Genomic DNA, 24,415 nt, shown 5'->3' on the forward strand with positions numbered 1-24,415 from the left:
CAAAAGGTATGCTTCTCTACTTTTGGCACTATAGACTAGAAGACAAATTGTAGACTAAAAGAAACATTAATAATACTAATTTTGTACAATAATGACAATCATAATTATCAAAAAATGAGTACTTTCATGAGTCAAGCACTGTCCCAGGTGTATCTCTAATCCTCACGTCAACTCTGCCACCTGAGAGTTGCATCTTGATTCTAGTGATGAGGACATGAGGAGTCAATGTGTTTTGCGTTACCTGAAGTCAGTCAGAAAGCGTAGAATGTGGAAAGGAACTCAGTCTGACACCATACCTGTAGATCTGTTATCACAACAAAGTATGCACCAGAAAATAATAAACCAACAGAGTAATAACCTAAGGCTCAGGAGCAGTCTTAATATTCTTTAATTTAAAAGAAAAGATAAAAATATTGTAACAGAACTAAAAGGCAAATGATGACAGAGCAGGATTGGAAAGACTCAATAGTACTTTCTGTCATTGCTATATGACTGCTCTGTGTGATTCATATTCATCTACTATTATTCATATTATTGTTCATAATACTAGCTCGCATTTATTGAGTTGGTTCAGGGAAGGCTTCCTGAAGGAAGAGAAACAGTAAGGGTGACCTGAACAATTAATTAGCCAATCGAAAGAGCTTGGGAGACAAGCAGACAACGGTGCGGGGAGTATTCTAAGTGTGGAGAACAGCTTGTGCAAAGGCTCAGATGTAAGAGACTGTTATGCATTAAATTGTGTCCTCCCAAAGTTCATATGTTGAGGTCCTAACCCCCACTACCTCAGAATGTGACCTTATTTGGAAATGCAGTTGTTGTGGTATAATTAGTTAAGATGAGGTCATACTAGGGTAGGGTGGGCCCCTAATCTAATATTACTGGTGTCCTTATAAAAAGGGGAACATTGGACACAGACACACACAGGGAGAATGCCATGTGAAGATGAAGGCAGAGATAGAGTGATGTATCTACAAGGCAAAGAACACGAAAGACTGCCAGCTACCTACCAGAAGGTAGGGGAGAAGCATGTGATGGATTCTTCCTCACAGCCCTCAGAAGGAATCAACCCTGCTGATGCCTTGATCTTGGACTTCTAGCCTCCAGAACTGTGAAACTATAAATTTCTGTTTTTCTGTTGTTCAAGCCACTCCATTGATTATGGTAACCCTGGCAACCTCATACAGAGACTAAGGAGTGCAAAGACATGCAGTTTGGCTCATAACTCTCAGTCGTTAATAAAAGGCAAACTGTCCTCTAACAACTAGAGATCGCAGAGAAACGCCCAAGACATTTTAGAGCTCTTCCATTCATAATTATCAGTATATTAAAGAATACATTGTGGGGCTAAAAGTTATGCACCACGATCTGTTAAAATTACTTAATAACAAACAATTGATTTCACTGTGTTATACAGTATTCAATAAACAAGTATGTAGCATCTATGATGTTCCATGTTCTGTAGGGTAGCGGTCAAAAGCTTGGACTGTCAACAGAACTAAGAGTAGAGACTTCACATTTTAGGATGTAGATTTTGGGAAATATTCTGACTCCTTGGGATGTTAATGTCCTTATCAACTTCCTCAGGGAGAGGGTATTAAATAAGATTACAGGGGTAACATGTTTAGTGGATTGCATGTTGGATAGCAAGGATACCTTAAAGGAGCTCTGTTATTATTATTGTTATTATTATTTTGTTATTTATGTTAGGGTGGGGAGATGTTCAGTTTGTCATCCCATCCCTTTAGGCTTCTGGTCTCTCCCTGCCTGTGAGATGTGTTGGCAGTTTCTGGGTCTGTTCCCTGGTTCCTCATTTCTGGCTTTTGATGGGGCATGATGGTCAGATGGCCATGATTAGTTCTTTGGCTTGCATTGCAGATTATCTATTAAGTAGACATCTCCTCAGCCACTGAGGCATATGGTCAGCACTTCCTGGGCTTAAAATAAATCTGCATTTTAACATGTGGGATTTTATTATGCAAAAGAGAGCTCACACGGGGTCTAATCTTGTGATTTGTTATGCTGCACACGTCTGCTTTTGCATTCTGGATGGAATAGTACATTAGGCCCCGGGCCTCCCATCTTATGGCATTGCATAGATAGTCTGAGTGAGGACATCCTAGGGAGGAACATGAGCTCTGAACTGTGTCAGGTGCAGGAAAGGAGAGAAGGGTGAGGAGTAACTTTCCCTTCCTCCTTTTGCAGACCAGTCATTCAGATTTTTTAATCAACCATAAATTTAGCACCTACTACGCACCAGCTGTTTCTGTTTCCCCAGGTACTTAGGTGATGGTGAACAAGATGGCACACCCATGGATGCAAGGTGTTTTTTTAGAAGAGATCACCCCTTACTCTGGGCTGATGCAGCTCTGTTCCTGGACACTCACCATTGCCAGTGGAGGGTTGAATGGGTTTCAGATTGCACCCTCTTGACTAAGTCCTGTTGGACTAGTCACAGCATTAAGGCACTTAAATTGACAGTTACTGAAGAGAATGCTCAGCAGATAAACAAGACGACTAACTATGTAATGCTCTGAGGGCTCCTTGGTTTTGAGGGGGGGCATCTGTATACTGGAGAAATTTATTCTGTATCCCTTAATCACAAATTGTTTCTTATGTGAATGGGCAAAAAGTAATGGTTTATCTAACATTTGGTTGAGCAAATACTTCAGGTTTTACATATTAAAAGTAGCTATTTTTTATTCTAAAAATTTTCCAAGCATTACTATTCTAATATATAAAAGGAAAAGATTAATGGCAAATAAGATATTTATTTGTAGAAATTAGCTCGAGTATTTTCCTATATTAATAAAAACATTTTTAAGTCTCTGAAATGAGGATTTTTAATTTTTTCATGTGTGGCATGCCATCTAAGTTAATAAATACTGCAAAAGATAAAAATAACAGCACAGAGCACAAAAATTCAGGCTCTGGAGACTGAGAGAATTAGATTTGGATTCTACTTCCAGTTCCCCCTCCTGCTTGTTTTGTTATCATGGACAAGTCACTAATCCTTCATCCATTGGGCTCATGATAATGCTGCTTTCTTTGAGTCTTATGAGGATTAAAGGAGATAATGCAAGTGAAGTGTTAGGCACAGCCTGAGCACCTGGTAAATATTCAATAAGTGGTAGCTTTTAGTTGATGCTGCTGGTACTTTTTAAAATTCATAAGGATCTGCAACATGTAAACTAGCATTACACACATCAGGACAATAGATTTTGCAATTATCTACGTAGAAATAGATGTGTTTATAAACCCACTATTATATATATGCACAAGTGAGAGCACATTTACTTCTATGACATTAATAATGTTGGCTAACACATATGTAACCATGCTAAGCCCTGTCCTATGTGCTTCATATTAAATAACTCAGCATCCTTGTAATAATCCTCTGGGTAGATTCTGTTATAACCATTCTGCAGATGAGAAAACTGAGGCCTTAAAATGAGAACATGCCTCTAGTAAGCTGTGGAGGTGGAATTTCAACCTAGAAAATCTGCTCCAGCTCTGTGTTCTTAACAACGATTATACTGTTATTCAATGAATTTCAATGATAAACAAGTTAATATATATATAACACACATATTTCAATGACAAACAAGTTAATGTATATATGCACACACATAAACATTGCAGTACACAAATGTGTGTGTGTATATTTGCCCTAAAAAAGCTAATGCACGATGACTTTGTAGAATATCTCCTCCTCTATTATTCTCTTGAGGTCTATAGCCACACTTAGACTTTTCTGTTTGTGGTTCCCTTTTTCCTAGCAGGATGATTGAATTATATGGCACATCATATGCAAAATGAGACACTAAATTGAAACCTTTCTCTGTTGCCCAGCAATGGATCATTGCTCCACATTGCTTGAATTTATGCTTAAGCATATCCTTAGGCATTATTCTCCTTGTTTGTTTCCTCTCACCCCCACTCAAGTTACTTGTACAGTGGCTTTATATCCAATTATGTATCATGGAGTGGCAGAAGGATTGCATTAATATGGATTAACTGTGTTCCACAAGCTCTTTGGTGATCTTTGGCCTTCAATGCTGAATAAACTGCTGTATCAGTTAAAATGTGTGCCTGGCTGCATTTAACACAAATCTGACTATTGCAGCTTAAGGAAATAGGCATTTATTTTTTTCACATATCAGGAAGTACAGGGGTATCCTGTCCAGTATTAGTGCAGCATATTCTCAAGTCCTTACTGTCCCTGGCTCCTTATGTCCTTCTACACTGCCATCCTTAGTTTGTGTCTTTTCTCTTCTAGTTTATGCCTCAGACTCACAAAATGCTTGTTCTCCCTCCTCCCTCACATCCTCATTCTTGACAGGAAAGTTCCAAGTAGTTCCCTTAACATCTTTTGGACAGGACTGTAACACAAGGGATAGAGGATCAATGAGCTTGGCACCTTGCTTCCCGAAACCAAATCCAGGTTCTGTTAGTAAGAAGCGTAAATGTCCATTGGGCAGCTGGCAGTGTCTGCCATAACTGAAAGCTCATAATACAAGGATGATTTACTGCCAGGGCAGATGTGATATTTAAGCAACTCATGTCTGTAAAGTATCTACTATGGGCCCAGAGGTGCAGATCAGTGATGAGCATGACTTTCTTTCCTTTAGAAAACTTACCACCTGGAAGATTGAATGGACAGGCAAGCAAATGACTGCAAATGCTATGATGGAGGCAAACTCATTGGGGCTTTGAGATATCAGTGGTAGGGCCAAGACATACAAACTTGGGTTCTGGATGGTATTGCGAGGAATATGAACAACTAATGGCAACAGTAATGGCTGATTTTCATTGTATATAATTATGTCAGACATTTAAAAAATTATATATATACACATTACTTATATCACCCTGGTGTCTTTTTATCCCTCTGTTTACACAGCCAAGTTATGTGAGGCAATATGAAATTGAATAACTTTCCCAAGGTCAGATAGCTAGTAATTTAGAGTGCTGGGATTCAAACTCAAGACAGTCAACCCCTAGAACACTCTTAATCTGCAATCTATGCTGAGGATACTGAGGGAGCTCCATTTGACTATTCGTTTTGTTGTTATTTTCTTTTGTTTTTGAAAAAGCGATCCAGAAGTTTCTTTGGATATTGCCAATTGTGTAGAACCCTTTGATTCATTCAGCATTCATAATATTTCGTAAATTGGATTTACCCAGGATTGACAAGCTTTGGTTTGGTCATTCAATTATATAGAAGGACGTTGTGCTGGAATCTTCTCAGTTAGGGAAGGGTAAGTTGCATATATTCACATTTCTCTAAGTATTTTGAAACAGAATACTTTTCAGTATGTCATTCCTTAGTCAAAATATCCCGTTTCAACCCTTAATCTTAACTAAGACTCAGTCATCACTCATGTGAACATCCATATTCCTAGAGATGCTGTCTCTCTCTTCCATTTTCTAGATGGCCCTCCTGGCGATAGCATCTTGCTTGCCTTGGCCGGGGCCTTGATTTCATGATGCTCCCTTCAATACCTTATGTGGTAGACGGAATTCTAAGATGACCCCCGCCAAAGACTGACACCCTTGTATAATAGCCTCCTCTTGATTGTGAGAGGGACCTGTGATAATGACGTGCTGTCACAATATCACTCCCATGATTAAGTTTTGTTATTTGGCACAATTAACTTTAAAACAGTGAGATTACGTTCAGTGGGCCTGACCTAATTGAGCTAGCCTTTAAAAGGGCAAGGCTCTTCCTGGCAAGAGAAATTCAAAATGTGAGAGAGATTCAATAGAAGAGAGATTCTCCATTGCTGGCTTTGAAAATAGAGAGGGAGGGCAAATGGCAAGGAACTGTGAATGGCCTCAAGGAGCTGAGAGTGGCCTCATGCTGACAGCCAGCAAAGAAATAGGACGTCAGTCTTACAACTGCCGGGAATTAAATTCTGCTACAACCGCATCAGTTTGCATAAGGACCCCAAACTCCAGATGAGAAGATAGCCTGGCTAACACTATAATTTTGGCCCTGTGAGACTACTAGCAGAGAAGTCAGTTATTCTGTGCCTGGACTCCTGACCCATGGAAACTGAGAGATAATAAATTCATGTTGTTTGAAGCTACTAAGTTTTAGATAATTTGTTGTGCAGCAATAGATAGCTAATACACCTTCACTGTGGTTCCAAATGTCTAACTCTTCTGCCCTGACCTCAAATGTGCGTAAGTAGAGGAACTCACCCAGGTCATTTAGTTGGTACTAGAATGAGCTTTGCCCAAACTATACTAGAAGCATTACTAACAAAGTGAGGAATAGGGACCCAATATCCAATATCATAGGAATAAGTGTTTTTATTTTTGTTGTTTTTATGAATTGTACTGGAAAGATTTTACCAGTGTCTTCCCATATTACATACCTTATAACACTCTCCCCCAGGACTCCCAAAAGATAAAGACAAGCACCATATGATATACTGATTAGAAGTCACAGTTCAGTGGAACAGGGACAAAGTCCAAGGTGAAAGAAGATTTAAAAAACGCAAAATTAGTAGACCATGCATAAGGGTTTTCCACATAGTGAGAAACAATTTGATGCTCCTTTTCTTGCTGGGTGAAGTACAGACCCTGTGGAGTGGGTGAAGAATGAAAATGCTTTATCTGTTGGTTTCTGCTTCAAGGTGTACTCTAGCAATCTATTTTAGTCTTCATTAACATAGGAAGATTGAGCTCGGGGTTAAAACATAGTAGGCATCATTTGTTCAGAACACACAATGGTATTGCATGGGGATGGGAGGCCTAAAGATTTGTGGCTGTGTGCATTTTTGGTAACTGCAAAGTTGGAATAAGGCAGCTGCCTGTGATAAAATATGACCCTCACTCACTCTTATAAATTGCTTTTGCCCATTCACATTTAGAGGTCATTAATCTTGTTTCCCTTTATGGATGGGCATTCAGCACATTCTCCACAATTGATTCAGCTATATAGTTTAGAGAGGTATAAAAATTCCACAAAGTGCTGCTGGAGAAAAATGTCGCATTACAAGGGTACAAGTAAGCAGGGCTATCTTTATCTTACTTACAGAGGAACATAGGCATTTGCAAAAGGGGCTGTGAAAAGGATCAAAGAAACAAGACATAAATAGCCAATAAATAATCATAAATTCTTAGTCTAGAAGGGATGTGTTAAGGCTACACAATATAGGAACTCCCTTTTACATTATTGATAAGAAAACAGTCTTAGAGCATATGGTTGAAAACATCCTGGATGTAGGGGAACTAGCTAGCTTATAAGACGTTCCAATCTTTCCATGATCCCTTTACCACCCAGGAGAGGGATGCTTACTTTGAACATACTTATATTATATTGCAACTGCTATACTTTGTTATATTTTTTTCTGATTTTCATCTGTTCCCTGTATCCTCAGTATATAGTATAATACATTGAATGTTTATAGGCACTTAGCATATTTTTGTTGAATGTAAATTTCATTGAACTCCTAGCTCCAATGACAAGAATTCTAGATACTGTCTACTTATCATTCACCTTACTATAAGAATGATAGTAAAAATTTAGCCCTGTGTACATGGCTAAGGTACTAATACTCTTTGTATGATCATTCTTTTCTGATACTTTTCCTCCAGGCCATTCCAATACAGTTTGACAGTTGCTTCCCCATTAAACCTGATGGCCAATCAGAAATAAATGTGAGTTAAGGTATCTGGTCACCTAGAAGCAAAAGTGCTTCAGCCTTAAATGTAAGCCATAAAGCCAGGGGAGGGCTTCAACCTCCTGTCCTTTATCTTTTATTTAAATCGATTGAGAATGTTAAGCCACTATCCAGTCAATACTGAAAAAAAGCTAGAGTATATTAATTACAGCTAAAGTAATATTCCATAAAGTGTTTAATCAGGAGGAAGTATATGTCATTGAGCAAACACAAGGGAATTTAAAATCACATCATAATCAAATGAATAAATATTTCACTTTCTATGATGTTCAGGGCCTGTTCTTTGCTGCTGTACATGGAAAATAAATGTAATAACTATGACACAATTTCCCCTCTCTAGACAAGCTTAATTTGCTACTGCAGAGTTAGAACAATACACGATTACTGTGATTTCCTTTTGAAAGGGTCTCTGTGTACCAAAATGTTGACAATTATTCAGCCAGTCTTTATTTTCTGTGGAATTTGTCTCTAATGGCTGCCCTTCATGTTTGAAATTATGTGAAATACAGCCTGAACACATTTGTGTTTCAGAACCCGGGAATATGAAGATGTGTCTGTTACTTCTTTCCACTTCATACAAGGTATAACCAAGTCTGTAAGCTGCCTTTCTCATAATTTACAAAAGTAGAGGATTTAATGAACACTTTCTAAGGAGCCCCATGCAGTCTCAGAATCTCTGCTCCCTGAAATGTAGCCTATGTGTACAAGGTCTTGCCACTTCTTTGCATATTTAAGTCCTCAAGTTAAATAATAAATTATGACACGTGGCGCATACAAAAATGCAACATAACAGTCTAATGGACGTAAAGTAGGAATTGCTTGAAGAATGAATCCTTTGGATTATATTTGTATATGGCTTCCTGCATTTTGCAGGGATTGGGGATAGAGGAGAATAATGTATCCATCCTTTGTTCGAAAATATTTATTGGTGTGGCAGGATACCACTCAAGGGATGGGTTTGAGGAACAAGAGATGACTTTTTTTCTGTGACTCTTGATATGGCTGAATAGCATATACAAATTGAGGGCCGGAGCTGAAATGTTCCAAATAAGTGAGAGATTTTTAGCCCACATTTTCAGTCTCCCCCTGTGTAGGGGGAGACAGGAAGAGAGATGAAGAGTTAGCAGGAAGATGACGGATGCTTGAGCACTAGAACCGAGATTGCAGAGGAATTTGACTGATTATTCTTTTCTGTGATGTGTACTGTGAATTCAGTTTTCCTCTCTTCATGAGTTTTTCAGTCAACTGTCTGCTTTTTAATAGTAATCCATAAAACTAGATCTTTTGGGGAAAATAGAATAAAGTGAGGATTATGGTTTAATGTAGGCATAGACTAAATAGAAAGTGCCCACCTTTACCCACCCCAGTAATCAGGCTTACATATTTGTCTTATATTTGGATCAGAATAGGAGAAACAGATTGAAAATTTTAAACATATAGTTATGAGAATTTTATTCTTATAAAGAAAACTTATGGGAAGCAGTTTCCCCAGAGAATTCTGGAAACATTTATGTGTATTAATATTCTTCAAAGAAAAGTGTATGTGCACGTGTGTATTATGTTTCCTGGTAAGGTTAGTAAATGCAGTCATGTGCCACATAACCCCGTTTCGGTCAATGAGAGACCACATATACAACGGTAGTCCCATAAGATTAGTACCTTATAGTGTAGGTATGTAGTAGACTATACCATCTAGGTTTGTGTAAGTACACTCTATGATATTTGCACAATGACAAAATCCCCTAACAACACATTTCTCAGAATATTCTCATCATTAAGCAATGTATAACTGTATGGTATAATGATTAAGTAAGATAAAAGTAAGATATAACATCAATAGCAACTTAAAGAGATGAGGGTGAAAGATAGAGGTAATATTAAATGCATATTTAAAAAAGCAAAATTTACTTTTTGTTTTAAAATATACTTTACAATTCTGGAACATTTTCAAATCACATTTATTTTCATTTTGTTTTGTTTTTCCTCAAAACTTCCTGACTCTTTTAATTCTATACAAGTAGGAATGTGAAGTTAGGGGAAATAAGATTGCAAATCTAACCTTTACCCTCTCATATGGAGACTGTGCCTTGTAAATAATCATTCCCCAATTTTCTCTTCAGTGAGAGAATAAAGTTGTTCATGTTTAATGCAATGAGTAATAAAATGATGATTGATTTATTATGGTTATAATCAGTGACGTGTGTTAATTAACTTTATATATAGTGCCAGAGGGAGTACCATACAAAGAGAGAGTAAGACATACTACAAGTGGGTGATGGGGAGGACGTCACATATCACATTGCCATGACCCGTGCTCTTGTATATACTATGTTGCTGGGCACAGGGTTGCTTACCTTGGTTCTTCAATGCAGTTGAATTGAAAATGTTAGTACAAATGCATTTTAGAACTATTTATTTCAACAGCAGGCATGTAGGCATAGATCCCAACTAAGGAGGACATTCCAGGCAGAAATGAAATGGTAGTGGGCAGGCTTGGGGCTTTGTTCAGGAATTGAGAACAGCATGGGGTAAAAGGAAGACATGAGGTCTGGGATTGCAAACTGCCCCACACAACAGCAAAGCCCTGATTGATCTGCTGATCCCAACCCAGGAGCTATTAGGTGCTGTCTTGATTCTAACTAGCTTTCCTGTGGTCGCATTGGCATTTCAAGGTTTTCGTAACAAAAGCAAAGTGCACTAGTATCTCAGATAGTAGATACTCTCTTTTCCTTAAGTGTTTAACATCATCAAGGTTTTTTTCCCCAGTTGTCTTCCTCAAGCTTTCAGGTTCAGTTTTTTTAGTTGTTCTTTTTTGTTTTTTGCCTGTGAATTGGAAGGTAGTGTTTCCTGCTGGTAAAAATCATAGATTTTGGTGCCAGGCTGTTCTGGGTGTGAATTTGGTCTCTACTTTTTAGAATCTATATGATTTTGACAAGCTACTAAGTGAACTTGGTGGTCAGATTTTTCATCTCTTAAATGAGGATAATCATAGTGTGCACCTATTAAGGAAACTGTATTAAGCTCTTAATACAATGGTTAAAGACACAGACTTGGGAACCAGTCTCTGGTTTGAACTTAATTTCTATTGCTTGCTAAGTGTGTGCCTCGGGCAATTTAACTTCTCTCTCTCAGATTATTTACATGCAAAATAGGGGCAATAATGGTACAACCTCATATGGCTATCTTGAGGATTAAATGAATTATTTTTTTTAATATAGTAAGAACACTGCCTGGCTTATAGTAAACATCATGTGAGTGCTTATTATGCAAAAAATAAAGTATTTAGTAATTATTAACTGTTAGTACTTTCAAGGTTGTTTTTGTGAATAAAGAAGATAATATTAGTCCAATGTCTGGCATATAGTAACATTCAATATGGGTTAGTTCTTGTACTCTAGGGTAACTTTAAGCTCAAATGTTCTCTGAGTCCACAGTAATTAATTACAAATTAAAGTACTTAGCAAAATGAATTGACTAGGTCAATTTATATCTTATCACACTATTCTTATTTCTGGAATCTTAAGAGGTTTCAGGAAAATATAATAAATCACAGAGAGTTTAAAAATCAAAATAAAATAATAAACTCTTCTGCAAATTCCCAGTTACTATTCTATTTTAAAGACTGAAATGAAACAGAACTGAACCTAAGACCCAGATAGTTTACTGATTCTACTAAGACAACTGTGGAAGATTCATGAGATCGACACAGGATTCCAGAGGGCTCTGAAGTGACCACATAAACCAAGACCTTGACTGCAACAATCACAAAGCAAAACAGTGTGGGGATCTGGGTAGCTTTGAATATGGATGCACCTTTTCTACATCTGCTAGTTTTACCTGCTGCAACTTCATCAGCTTTCAGATGAGAAAATCGAGACTTAGAAGTGGGAAGTCTTGGTGCCGAGATTATATAATTTATCTGCAATTCAGCTTAGATTAAATCCAGGCCTCACTTTTCCCAGTGTGCTTCCCTTTCCACTAAACCACGCTGTGCCTCCCATCTAGTTATTTCATAGTTGATTCCATGATGCTCTTCTGTAGCATGGGTTGGACAAAAGTTCTATAAACTTGGGGCCAGCCCTATGGCCGAGTGGTTAAGTTCACGTGCTCCGCTGCAGGCGGCCCAGTGTTTTGAAGGTTCGAATCCTGGGCATGGATATGGTACCACTCAACAAGCCATGCTGAGGTAGCATCCCACATGCCACAACTAGAAGGACCCACAACTAAGAATATACAACTATGTACCGGGGGGCTTTGGGGAGAAAAAGGAAAAAAAAAAAAGTTCTATAAACTTGTCTTCTTAGAATTTCTCCAACCCTTTTCCTCCAAAAGTAATTTAGGATTTGATTTGTGACTTATTGGGTTGAAGTTCATTCTGCCTATGTATTTGCTATTCTAGAATCCAAAGTGACCTTAGATCTCTGTGGATAGTAATTGCATTGCATATGTTCAGCTCACGGAGCTGCTGGGTAATGGAAGGATTATAGCATTGAATAATTCTTCCTAGATTTTTTTTGGTTTTTAAAACCCATACAGAGTCCCTGTAGAGACTTATAGACAACTTAGAAGTCTTTCATGATGCATAAAATTAGAAAAAAAAATATTTATTTAAGACTTAATGAGTAAAGCATTGAGCATGGCGGATATGTATTAGCCAAGGTTCTCTAGGAAAACAGAACCAAAAGATACACACATGCACATATTTGCTCAGCGCAGGTTAGGTTTTTCTTTAAGGCCTTTATCTAATTGGCTGAGGCCCACCTACATTATGGGAGGTAATCTACTTTATTTAGTCTACTGATTTAAATGTTAATCTCCTCTAAAAAAAATCTTTATAGAAACAGCTCAAATAATGTTTTTGTTTGTTTTTTTCTGTTTTTAAGAACTGATACCAAAGACCATCCTTTATTACAGTCTTGGTTTATGATTGTTGCATGGAACTGTTAATTTCAGGAGGAAATAACAGTTTCCGGCTTAGAGAACTTGGAGCCTCACCTAATATAACAACCAATTTATACAATATTAAAAAGTACAAGTGCTCTTGTTGGGCAAGGGACAATGCTAGAAAATGCATGAATGTAATGACACTGAATATGTTATGTCCGTCCTAGAAGAAGGTCACCAAATACATTTCTTTGCTCTATCATTGGTAAGAATGGCCTCTCTGATACTCAACACAAGGTGAGCATGTTTTTACACCAAATGTTGGAGTGTAGGTTTTCCAAGTTCAAAGTGATGGTGGCCACTGGTCCTTGGGACTTCAAATTCTGCCCCTGCTGTTTCATGACTGACCATACTCTAGGAAAATAGTCTGCAAATAAACTAAATATCAATCTCACTTTCTAGCCCAACCAACAGTCATTCATGGCATAAAAGATATCTTTAGTCAAATCATGTTTGACTAAATATCTGAGAACCATGGCTTAGCCAAGTCGACACATAAAATTGGCCATCACAAGTTCACCTCTTGTTAACTTAGCACCCATACAGATCTCCTTAAACCATATTTAATCTCCAAATAAAGACAATAACAAGGTCATACTTCTGCATAACATAACTATCTTGCATGTGATCGAAAATGCACTAGCCCTTTCCAAAACTAAGAGAGAATGCAGAGTCCTTGAAAATCCTTGAGTGATGTTTATTCTTTTCCTTGATATCCTGTAACCTAAATACTATCATGTAAAGTTAGAAATACTTAAATACTATGATATAAAGTCAATACATCTTATGTTACAAGGTAAGAGGATAAGAGAGGGAAGAAAAAGATATTTGCCTAGTATACACACACACACATATATTGATAACAAAATAAGAAATATTCATGACAATTACAGTCCTCAGTTCTATAACCGTTTAAGTGATTATAGCTGGTATTTATAGCTACTTTCTTCCACTGCTCATTCCGTCTTCCCTTTGCCATCTGCAAGTCCTCAACTGATATGGTTCTTTACCTGGTAGGGTGGCCTAAACCTTCATTTCTGAAGATTCTGCACTATTAGTAGTCCTCCTGCATAGATTGTAGCAATGCTAAGAGATGCCCTAAGAGATCTCCTGTATTCCAGACATGCTCTTCCTTACCTCCATTGTGGAGTTGCAGTCTAATTTCTCCTTGGTAGTCAGGATCAATCACCACAACCTGCACGTTAACTCTCTTCTGTTGATTCAGAGGCATGAGGATCCCAAAGGTTCTGGGTGGCAGTCTTAACTTCCAGTTCAATGGAATCATTATTATGTCTCATAGAGGAAGCATTCCTCTCTTTTGCACCAAGACTTTTAGGCCAGATGAGCATAAAGTCATTGAAATAGCAAGCAAAAACTTTCTAGTGGGTCAGTGAGGGCAATAGTATGTGGTTCACTCTCATTTCCATCGCTTGAGCCCTGGACTCATGACTCTTGGCTACAGGAGAAACAGCACCATATATAGCACCATATATGTATATGATACATAGCACAATACATCAGATGCTAACTCAGAGCATATACAGAGAACCTTGCTCAAGCCTGGCAAAGTATTGCCAGCTAGTTGGCAGTATAACTGGATCTTCAGAAGGCCATTCCACTGTTTTTTCAAGCCAGATGCTTCTAGATGGTGGAGAACAAAGTAACCCCAGTGAATTCCATGGGTGTGGGCCCATTGCCACTTCATTTGCTGTCAAGAAATTTCCTTGATCAGAAACAATGCTGTATAGAATACCATGATGGTGGATAAGGCATTCTGTAAGTCCATGGATGGTAGTTTTAGCAGAAGCACTGTATGAAGGGAAGGCACATCCTTATCCAGAGTAAGTATCTATTCCAGTAAAAACAAAATACTACCCTTTCCATGAGGGAAGTGGTCCAGTATAATCAACCTGCCACCAGATTGCAGACTGATCACCTGGGGAATGATGCCGAATTGGGGGCTCAGTGTGGGTCTCTCGTGCTGGGAGATCTGGCACTCAGCACTGGCTTTAGTGAGGTAGGCCTTGGTGAACGGAGGCTCATGTTGCTTAGCCCTTGCAAACCTCCATCTTTGCCCCACAGCCACTTTGTTCATGAACCCATTGGTCTATGACGATGGTGAGTGGGGAAAGAGGCTGACTAGTGTTCACAGAATAGGTCATCTTATTCACTTGATTATTAAAATCCTTCTGTTGAGGTCACCCTTTGGTGAGCACACATATGGGACACAAATGTTTTCATGTTTTTCATGCATTCAGAAAGATCTGTCCACATAACTTCATCCCCCAACTTCTTTACATCAATTTTCCAATCATGGTCTTTTCAAGTCCCTGACCATCTCACCAAACCATTGGTCATAGCCCATGAATTGATATATAATCACACACTTGGCTATTGCTTCTTCCAAGCAAAGTGAACAACCCCGTGCCCTGCTCAAAATTCTGCCCACTGAGAAGGTTTCTCCTTACCACTGTCCTTAATGTCCCAGAAAAGGGCTGTGGTGCTGCAGCCATCCACTTTTAGGTGTTACCGCTGTATTGTGCAGAACCATCTGTAAGCCAGGCTTAAGTTTCCTCTTATTTTGCCAAGTTATCATAAGGAACTCCCAGTAAGGTCAGAGGTATAGGCTGGAGCAGAAATGGGGACCATGAGCATTTGGGCCACTTCTTCACTTAACTTACTTTTGCCTTTAGGGCCTTCTCAAGCCTGATATCATATCCACCACTAGTATTTGATGATGGAGTGCTGCTGTGCATGCCCAACTTATGGGGTGTCATGAGAGAATATCCAGGTCATGGTAACTAGTTCAGATCACATGGTAACTTGGTGGCCTGTGGTTAAGCATTCCTTCTCTACTAAGATCCCATAGCAAGCCAAAAGCTGCTTACCGAAAGGAGAGCAGTTACCTGCAGAGAATGCCAGAGCTTTGCTCCAAAATCCTAAGGGCCTGTGCTGTGATTCACCTATGGGTGCCTGCCAAAAACTCCAAACAGAATCCCTATCCACCACTACCACTTTAACCACCATTGAATCTGTTGGGTCATATGAACCACGTGGCAGAGCAGCTTGTATGGAAGCCTGGACCTGTTGCAGAACCTTCTCTTGTTCTGGGCCCCACTCAAAACTAGAAGCTTTTGCGTCATTTGGTAAATGAGCCAGAGTATCACACCCAAATCAGGAATGTGTTGCTCCCAAAATCCAAAGAGGCCCACTAGGCAGAGATTCTAGATTTAATGTTGCAGGTCAGGGAATTAGAAAGGGCTCTAACAGTTCGTTTGGTTGGTTGACTGAACATCGATGGAAAGATGGCCTACAGTAAGTTAACTTGAAATGCTAGACCTGCTTTGCTATACATAGATGAAAGGATTCAAGGGTTTAAGAAGAATGAAATGTTAGAGTGGATTTGTCATTTAAGATCTGCTCACCCACCCTAGGAGGGTCCAGAGGACATACCTTTCACCATGACCTTGAGAAATAAATTTGCGAGGGGAGCACCAGCAGCCTTGGGGAGGTCTCTGATCACTTTTCTCTGTAGCTTAGAAAATACAAGGAAAATTGCTGCCCCTGAATTGGGAAACCAAAGTGAAATGGGGGTAATTGGCTCCCAGGTGGCAGGGGCAAGTGGTGGCACTCAGTTTCCCAAGGCAAGCTGAGTGTGGTTACCATAATGGAAAGCAGAGGTAAAGCAGCAATCACAATAGTTGGCTCACAGAGACCTATGACCTATGACGGGCTAGTTGATCATGGTGTTCCCAGAAGTTAAAAATAGGAAGCCTACTCAAATCTTACTTGATCTGTATAAGTGGAAGAGTGAGCAAAAGTCCAACTTGAACCATAAAAACAGAGAGTTATGGTCTCTCAGTCAATTCCCAGACTTGAGCCAGTTTACAGACTCAGAACTCCTTGAATGAAGAGAAGGCCAGGTCCCCGTGAGAAAGGACTCTGCTATACTACCAAAAATTTATATTGTTAATCTTTCTCCCATCCCTTCCCAAATGACCTATGGCCTTTTCCCAGGGTGACTGTGTACTGAGAAAAAGGAAATAATCAGGTCTTTCAGGGACTTCTGGACACTGGCTCTGAACTGGCACTAATTCCAGGAGCCCAAAAATGTCACTGTAGTTTACCAGTCAGAGTAGGGGCTTATGGAGGTCATATGATGAGTGAAGTTTTCACTCAGGTCCATCTCACAGTGGATCCAGTCGTCATAGAACCCATCTTGTGGTACTTTACCTGGATCCAGAATACATAATTGGAATAGGCATACTCAGCAGCTGGCAGAATTCCCAAATTTGAATAAGGTACTCTGTTTAATCCTTAAAGAACCCATAAACTAAGAAATGAGACAGACATTTTCCCATCTATGTACAATGGGTTATACAATTTTTTAAGTTTTAGTTCTCAAATTTATTCTAAAATTTCCTAAAATTTGGTTATATTATCTTTGAAGCAAGAAGACATTTTGTTTGCAAGTTATCAATATTCTTGCCGATAGATGCTTCATCATTTAAAGTTTTGTCTAGTTAATGAAAGAGAACTCTAGAGTTTTGAGATACAATATAAAAACATTTGACAGAAAAGTAATTATTTTCTCTCAAAATTATTTAATGGTACAGGTTGTCTCTCTTCACTGACAATTATCTATATTTGTTGAGTCTCCATTTCTTAGAAGCTTCCTGTCCTATTGTTGGGCTTCACTTTTATCATTGCCATTTTGCAGCTCTGTAATTAGTTTTCTGGTAGTTTTCTTCAATTGAATAGTTCAATGTGATTTGAACTTAATGTGATGAAGTCTAATGGATAGCTGTTCCTGCTGCCTTCCTTTGATTGGCCGTGTAGAGAAACAGAAGCAGATGCACTTGGTGAAAGTATTCAAATGGTCATTTCATGTCCTGGAAAACCTTGAACATCTAAGTCTTCTTACTTTCTCATCTCTTGGCAAGAGTTCTGTCAAGGACTTTAAATTTATGTCCAAGTTTTTATCACATTCTTTTAAAACCCCATCAATCAGCAGAATAATTTATAATAGTGGCCTAACAAATTCCATGTCATAATTTTCACTTTTCTTAAAAAAGATAATTCTTCACTCACAATTAACCAATACATCAGTGAATTGAGGTTATTTTCTTTTGTACTTTTTTTTTTTTGAGGAATATGAGCCCTGAGCTAACATCTCTGCCAATCCTCCTCTTTTTGCTGAGGAAGACTGGCCCCGAGCTCACATCTGTGCCCATCCTCCTCCACCCTATATGTGGGACACCTACCACAGCATGGCTTTTTGCCAAGTGGTGCCATGTCTGCACCCAGGATGCAAACCGGCAAACCCCAGGCTGCTGAAGCCAAACATGCACACTTAACTACTGCGCCACTGGGCCAGCCCCTTGGTTATTTATTTTTTTTAATGTTTAAGAAAATACCTGGAATACATTATAAGCTCTAGCTTTGCCCTGTTATCACAAGTGACTTATTTTCTGTGCCAAAGGAGTCTTGCTCAAGGATCCTTCTTTTAAGTGTAGTGAAATTCTTTGTCTGTCTCACATGTTCCCCCAAACAGACATCTCGGGCTATAACAGAAAATGTGTGTGTTTAGATGGAGCATTTTTATGAAATGTACAGCATTCCTGGCAGCAGATTTGTTTGGTTGTCAAAGCCTCAATTTCAACAAGCTAGAACAGAGTTTCCAAAAACCAGAGTGCAGAAATTGAAATCTCTGGTGTCCAAGGAACGTCACTTGTCTGAGACCGTGCTTGTGCTTGAGGAAAGGTTGCCAAGATCGTGCTATAGTTTGCCTCGTAAAGGTAGAGCTTTCACTACTGTAATAAAAATATGGAAACATTAGAAATGACGGGATGTGACTGCACTCTTTTTTTCATGGTTGCACAGTTTTATGTTATATTTCCAAAGGATGCCTTAAAAATAGACCTGGCGCCAATTGCAGCCAGGAAAAGAAATCTTTGAACTTGAACAGTGCATTGAAAGCCATCTAAAACAGATCTGAATCTAGAAGATGTGGAGTTGCTTTTAAGATCTCATTGACTCTACACTGATTATCTCTTGGGTTGTGGAAGAATTATTACTGATCTTGATTTGATCCTGATTGGGGAATTTGTTACCCATGTATCCATCAAGGTGGATGTGATTCTACTCTCTATAAGCTCTTTTATTCTGCTAGAAAGGATTTCCTTTGGCAATTGAAATGGATCTTTCAGTTCAGCTAAATTATCATTGTATCTTTTGAACCTCCAAAGGCATTGGTGTGTTATATTGTTCTACTGTTTGGGAAATTGGATGAGAGGAAGAGAAGAAAATGAAAAGTGTAAAGTTTTGCCCCTGAGTTGTGTCGAGGAGAGAACATGGGCATTAAAATTAGCAGGCACTAGGGAATGTAGTTACAAGCTTGGAGTTCTGAGGTCGTCATTAAAGTGAATAAAATATCAGGGTCTATTTTGTAGAGTTGCGGAGGAGATTTAATGAGACAATCCATGTAAGTCACTTAGCATAGTGCTTATTGTTTCATAAATACATGTGAGCAATTTTTTATGCTGTTTGAATCATAGTTCTAGTAATTACTAGCTGAGTGACCTTACCCTAGGTATTTATTCTCTCACACCTGTTTCTTCATCTGTAAATTGAAGATAATGAGACATAACCTGGAGGACTATTGAGTATTAAAATTGGTGTAAAGTGCCGAGTGTTTGCCATTTACTAGTTGATCAATATATACTAGTTTGCTCCCCTCTTCACTGTCACTCCCAGTAATGACAACAAAACAATAATAGCAACCAGTATTACTAAATGCCTCCCAAGTGTCAGTCACTATATATCCTACACAAAGACAGTCACTCACCATTGTGTTTGTAGGAGAATGATGTCAGGTATCAGTGGCACGGATTCACAATTCTGTCAAGTTTCGGAGTTGCCATTGCTTTGTGTTGAATAATTTTAGCTTTTGTTTTTGATTCATCTGTAATGCTTTCCATTATTTCTTATTTGCCCATTATGAAGAAATCAATTATTTTCTCTTTGCTCTCCAGCTTCTGCTGGAAGAAAAAGTAAGATCTAATCTAAAGATGGACTGAGGTTATATGCCTTCTTGGGGTTCTTAGGTGAACTTTCTACCTCTACAGAGGAGTTCTTTTGTAGACCCTGGAGGATTCAGAAAGAATGTCAATATTACATCTCATTGTCTGCCGCTCAGCAGGAAAAAAATGTGCACCTCACACCAGGTATCTAAGTACAACGTACAACAGAAAGGTTTCATTTTTCAGTGTTGCCTGGGTCCTTGCAGCTTTTCAAATAGGAAACATATTAAATCCTTATGGATAAGCCATTTCCTTCAAGATTTTCAAGTGGTAGTTTTAGGAAAATATTACTTTCTCATTGCTTAGCAATAGTTCTTTCAAGGACCTTGAATTCAAGTTCAAATTTATATCAGATTATTTTAAAACACAATTAACCAACAACATAATGTGGTAAAAGAAGCACATTCCGATGATTGATTTCCTTGCAGCCTCCATTCTTTTCCAGAACTCTGGGCAGTCTATGTGGATGGGAAACAATGGATTGATTTAATGTAACTGGGCACTTAATACAGAACTTTGATAAGAATGTCGAGACTTACCATTAGAAAGGATGCTGCCATTTATTTGCTCATTTCCCAAGAGGAGAAAATCTATTTCAGCGATTTGAATAAGTTTCAATGAAGTATGGAGAGGCACTGGATTCCACGACCTCCCGCTTGGGTCAAGGTACCAATTTACCAGAACAATTTATTTTAAAATAACTTTATATATGTGTTATATCGTTTTGACAAGAGAAGATGGAATTTTAATTACTAATTTTCCCAGCCTCAGCTCTCTTAGGTTTTAGGTTTGAAGAAGCTGAATAAAAGTGAATAAAATTTGTGAGCTAGATTATTGCAGTATTTTCCTAAATTTTTGCTTTTACTTTTTGCTATAGCACACTAATTGCTCTTCTTACTAATTTGCTTCAAAATGGGAATTATTAATTTGCCACAAAAATGTGAGTTATTTCAAAGGCAATATGATATAGTGGTAATAGTACCCAGTCCAGAATTGGTAAACCTTTATCATTTTGTGAATTTAGAGAAGTAATTTTATCCCTCTGAGACCCTGTAACTTTTTCTTACAAGTGAGATAATTTGGGTAGGTGACTTCTGTATCTCCTTAAATTCTAAAATTCTAAAAGTCTATTTGTCTTTTATTGTCTCTTTGAAGGTATAGCTTTATATCATTTAAAGTTTTAAAATAACTCTCACATGAATGAATGAATGTAATAACTTGGCCTACTGCAATTTTATTTTTACATCATTTATTTATCACATTCATTGTCACCTTCAGGAGTCACTTACCTTTCCCAGGTTTGCATAATCTGAATGTAAAAATGAGAAATTTGAGCAATATATTCCCTAAGGATCCTTCCAGTCCTAATATTTTGTGTTTCTAGTGTACATTTTTTGAAATCATATAAAGTATCAGGTATATATTTCTCAGTATTGTAGGAGATACAAAGTGAAAAAGACGTGACATCTGTCCTAGAGAGAGTTTTTAATTTTCATTGAATGACACTTGTGGTATCTTAGTCTGTTTGGGCTGCTATAACAAAATACCATAGACTGGGTGGCTGATAATCAACAGAAATTTATTTATCACAGTTCTGGAGCCTGGAAATCTAAGATCAAGGTGCCAGCAGAATCTCTGTCCATGAGAGCCTGCTTCCTGGTTCACGGATAGCTGTCTTCTCACCGTGTCCTCACATGGTGAAGGGGTGAAGGATCCCTCTGGGAGCTCTCCTTTGTAATAACACTAATATTATTCCAAAGGGCTCTACTCTCATGACCTAATCACCTCCCAAAGGCTCCATCTCTAAGTACCATCAAGCTGGGGGAATAGATTTCACCACATAAATTTGGGGAGGACATAGACATTTAGTCTACAGCATGCGGGATTCATGAAATCACTAAAATTATGTGTCAAGTGTTTGCTTATGTTTATTTTTTGAAGATCCACAGCTTTCCTAAGAATTTTGAGTACATAATGAATAAAATTGGAGATTCTATTGTCAGAATCTCGTACAGTGGTTCTTAAAATGTGATTGGTGAAGGAGTGGGGAGTCCCCTGAGATACTTTCGGGTGGTTCAAGAAGTGAAATCTACTTCCGTAGTAACACTAAGATGATCTTTTCCCTTTTCATTTCCATTCACTAATGAATGTGCAGTAGAATTTTCTAGAAGCTCCAAGAAGTCTTATATCATAACAGATACATATAGAAGCAGATATGAGAATCTAATTATCTTCTGCTAAACCAGACGTTAAAGATAGTTGCAAAAATGTGAAACAATGTCATTCTTCTTACTAATTTTTTCGTTCTGAAAAATATAGTTATTTTTCAAAAAGCTATTTATATGAACATACAATAAGTTTATTATTGTTATTTTGAAATTAATATATGTATCTATTTTAAATTTCTTGGTTTAAATTCTAATACGCTAAATATAACAGATAAAGCCTACACAAACAAAAGCTCTTCAGAGTCCTCAATAACTTTATAAGTGTCAAGGACTCTTGAGATTAAAATGTTTGAGAAATGCTGACCTAGTGCCTTTACTAAGGTACATTAATCTGTAGTAGTAAACATAGCCTGCCTTGCTATTAACTTTACACAAAGAGATTTATGCCTCTCTCACCTAATTGTCTAAGTCGGTGTTCATGTTAGCAGGGTAACTCTCTAACATATGGTAATTCAGAGATTCAAGCTGGTGATGTGGCTTTGCCATCTTCAACACTTGACTTTCATATTTGTCAGACATTGACATCCTAGTCACATGGAAAAGGAAAGGAGCACAGAGGAAGAGCAGTAGGTAATTGTTGCCAGAAACCCGGAAGTGTCACTTATCATGTTCACTCATTGGTTCACTCATTCCATTCCGTTGGTTAGAACTCAGTTTCCTGGCCAACGCCAACTGCACTGAAGGCTGGGAAATGTTACCCAGCTGTGTGTCCAGGAAGAAACAAAAGGTAATCTTCAGGAACAGCTAGAAGTCTCTACCACACCTAAGTTTAATCTAGGTCTACTAGGTACTAGCTAAGTAAACAGGCCAATTACGTAGCTGCTAATTCTTAGTTTCCTCTTAAATAAAATACGTATAACAAATTTCCACCTTTAGAGGGTTTTGGTGAGGGAGATTGTGCAAAAGTGCTTACAAAATGGATAGGTATAAATTTATCAAATAACTATGTGTAAGCTTTTTAAAGGTCTGTGATCCAAAGAATGTTAAATCAATCTGCTAGAGGAATTTAACATTTAGGAATAGATATAAATCTTGTAATAACAATAACTACAATGAATGATCATGTGTGTTATAGGCAATAAAGTTTATGCAAACAGGGGGCACTTTTTATAGTTAGTGCTTTCATGGAAGTTCTTACTTGGAAGGTCTTTAAGGATGTTCTCAAAATATCTAATTGGTGTTTCTCTGTTCTGGAATTTCATTACCTCCTCTCAGTACTCTTCTTGTGGCACTTATCTGACCTTCAGGTAATAGTGAATTTTCTTGTCTGCCTCTTTTATTAGTTTTTAGCTCTATGAGAACAGGACTCCTACCTTACTCTACTGGTATGTCTTGAACCTAGCACGATGCCTGGCCCATTGTAGGCCCTTGGGTAGATATTTATTGAATGGATAATACTTAGTTTCAATAGAAGAGAAGTTGCATGAAAGGAAAAGAGGAGATCATTGTAAAGGGGATGTTAAGAGATTGTGATAAAAGAGTGTATTTTGCAAGTTTCAAGTATAGGCTGGTATAAGTAAAGTGTAGCAATAATGCAGGACATCAGGAAGCATGGAATCCACATGTTAGAGGAGTCATTACTGTGAAAACTCACATAAACAAGGATATAAAAAAGGATGAGAAAGAAAGGAAAATGATCCATGTCCTAAAGTCATTAAAGGTCTAGGGAGTTTCTAGTGACAGGACAACAATGGAGAAAGGCTGATATAAGATGGCATCAATCTTAAGGGATGGGAAGTTATTGAGAAATTGTAATGGAATAATGGTTTGAAATGGCAACTCAAATGTTTGTTAAATGAACAGATGGTGGGTAGATGTATAGATGATGGAATACTGCTTTTCATTATATTTCCCTATTTGACCTTCCAGGCGAAAAGTGTCAGAGGAAAATACATTTTCACTTGAACTGAGCAGATGGAAGGAATGACTACTTAAGAGTTGGAAAATTTGGAGGGCTTTATCCTAAATAAAACATGAATACCATGGAATTCAATTGGTCCAGAAGATGGACACTTGAGAAAGAGTTGAATTGACTTCGTCTGACCTGGATTGAGGAAGTATTCTGAGAGAAAGTTGCAAGGGGTTTTGCATAAAGTGAAACTGTGGAAAGTGTTTAAAGAGATATTCCTATTAGGGGAATATAAAAAGTCAGTTTATGAGGTATTTATAGAATGAACTGCATCCAGTTTTCCAATTGGTGTGGATGAGTCCAAGTTTGCATCTTAAATATGAAATTGATATTGACTTACCTCTTAAAACTAAGAAGAAAATAATTTTTTGCAAAGCACCTGTTGGATAGATCATCCTTTAGCTAATGTTTGCGTAATTACTCTCTTTTTAGTAAGATTTTGCTATTTAAATAAACAGAAAATTAGGCAGATGATACTCTCAGAGGTATAATAAAATTGAATTGGGGGAGTCTACTGTATAAAATTGAAGTGCATTATAACAACCTATGGAGATGGCATGA

General features: G+C 38.0%; 1 protein-coding gene and 1 long non-coding RNA gene across 5 annotated transcripts in view; both read left to right on the plus strand.

Annotated features, from left to right (window-relative positions):
- KCNIP4 (potassium voltage-gated channel interacting protein 4) overlaps positions 1-24,415 on the plus strand; it is a 1,058,546-nt gene that overhangs the window by 256,499 nt on the left and 777,632 nt on the right. The window lies entirely within an intron of this gene.
- LOC139082352 (uncharacterized) lies at positions 22,588-23,938 on the plus strand. The gene is made up of 2 exons (XR_011538259.1): positions 22,588-22,672; positions 23,815-23,938. It is a non-coding gene; the product is annotated as an uncharacterized lncRNA (long non-coding RNA).

Source organism: Equus przewalskii, chromosome 3 (assembly GCF_037783145.1).
Source record: "Equus przewalskii isolate Varuska chromosome 3, EquPr2, whole genome shotgun sequence".
NCBI lineage: Eukaryota > Metazoa > Chordata > Mammalia > Perissodactyla > Equidae > Equus > Equus przewalskii.